Consider the following 1,972-nt stretch of genomic DNA (forward strand, 5'->3'; position numbering starts at 1 on the left):
ATATTAATTAAGGAATTAAATGAAGGAATTGAGACATATTAATCAAGGAATAAAGAAATGAGACACAGGGGACCCTGCGCATGAAGAGCTCATTGTTCTAGCAAAGCAACAATGAACTATTTTCCTTGGATAGCAGAGCTACAAGGAAGAAATAGTCTATGCACAGGCCCCTAGTTAATTTTTTCCTTTAGAATCATTCTCTGATTTACTCATGATTTTATTAGTATCCCTTTACTTTAGATTTTGACTCTCCTACACTTTAGTATGTTTTTATTAAAAGTTAGAAGCCATATATTAGCTACATTTTATTCTATTTGTAATCATGGGTAGTTTTGATACTTATATTGGCAATGTTCTTAAGACTGCTAGGAGACAGGATTTGTCAATTGAATTACTGCCAGCTTAGACTTAGTGATTATAAACATTCTTCCTTGTAGCCTTAGTTTGGGACAATAAAGAATCCTTAAAAGTAACTAGTCCATAAATAAAGGCTATGCGTATATAGATCCGTAAATAAAAAGTTTGACTTAGACATTCTTAAATTAATGATCAGTAAAATAGGGAAGTTGCTTTTCATAGCCTCAGTTTTTTAAATGTTCTCATAAGTGATATTTTTGTAGGCTATAAACAGACAGTGTATGGAAGAAGTTAATGGGGAGTTAATTGCACCTAACAACTAAAATTAACAAGACTCAATAGATAGAGGTTAAGAAACATATGTGAAGGTTAACTTGCTTCTCGGAGAAAAGAATAGAAGTTATTTATGTAGGTCCAAATGTTTAACTAAAAGGTTTCAAGGCGCCAGGATGTCTCTCGTATGTGTTGATGTAATGTTTCTTTGCTGTAACTTCTCATCCCTGTTGTAAATCTAAGGGTCGTAAACCATGAAGAATGTGCCCCAGAATAGATTGTATTTTGAGGACATTGATGACTATGAAAACAATGTTTTTTGTAACGGTATCTAAGAGAGTTGTAGGATAGAATAAAGAAGTAGAAGAAAAGAGAATGTGGTAAATGAAGTAGAGAATGTAGTGGAGAATGGAGGTAAAGAGTGAAGGGGAGAGTGAAGAGTAAAGGAAGAAGGAAAAAGTAGAGATAAGAGAGGAGAAGAAGGAAAAAGAATGGCAGAAGACTAAAGCAGGAGGGGAGAAGGACAACAGAGAAGGACAACAGAGAAGGAGAATAGAGAAGGATAATAGAGAAGGACAATAGAGAAGGACAATAGAGAAGGACAACAGAGAAGGACAACAGAGAAGGAGAATAGAGAAGGATAATAGAGAAGGACAATAGAGAAGGACAACAGAGAAGGACAACAGAGAAGGACAACAGAGAAGGAGAACAGAGAAGGATAATAGAGAAGGACAATAGAGAAGGACAATAGAGAAGGACAACAGAGAAGGACAACAGAGAAGGACAATAGAGAAGGACAACAGAGAAGGACAATAGAGAAGGACAATAGAGAAGGACAACAGAGAAGGAGAACAGAGAAGGAGAACAGAGAAGGAGAACAGAGAAGGAGAACAGAGAAGGAGAATGAAAGAGCAGAAGGTAAGAGGAGAAGAAGGGTAAAGCAGGAGAGGGGGAGTAAAGAAATGGAAGGAGATGAAAAAAGCAGGAGGAGAATGAAAGAGGAGAGGGATGAAGAAGGGAAAAGCAGGAGAGAGGGGAGGAGAGAAAAGAATGAGCAGGAGAGAAAAATGAGTAGGAGGGTAAAGAATGATAGGATAATAAAGCATATAAGAAGGAGATTTTGAATTCATCATGATCTGTCAACTATGTGTAATTCTTTTTCTGCCGACACCCGCATCCGCCTTCGGGAACCCTGGAATCAATTTGCTGGGGCTAGCTCTCGGCACAGCTCCAGAAGACAAAATCAAGTACTATAATGAAATGTGTGAAAACCTGGAGTTAGAAAACCAAAAGGGAAGAACACGCTCAGTATTTCTCAAGCTGAAAGAACTGAAGAAAAAAA

The sequence above is a fragment of the Chrysochloris asiatica genome, unplaced genomic scaffold (genome assembly GCF_000296735.1).
Source record: "Chrysochloris asiatica unplaced genomic scaffold, ChrAsi1.0 scaffold00116, whole genome shotgun sequence".
Classification (NCBI taxonomy): Eukaryota; Metazoa; Chordata; class Mammalia; order Afrosoricida; family Chrysochloridae; genus Chrysochloris; species Chrysochloris asiatica.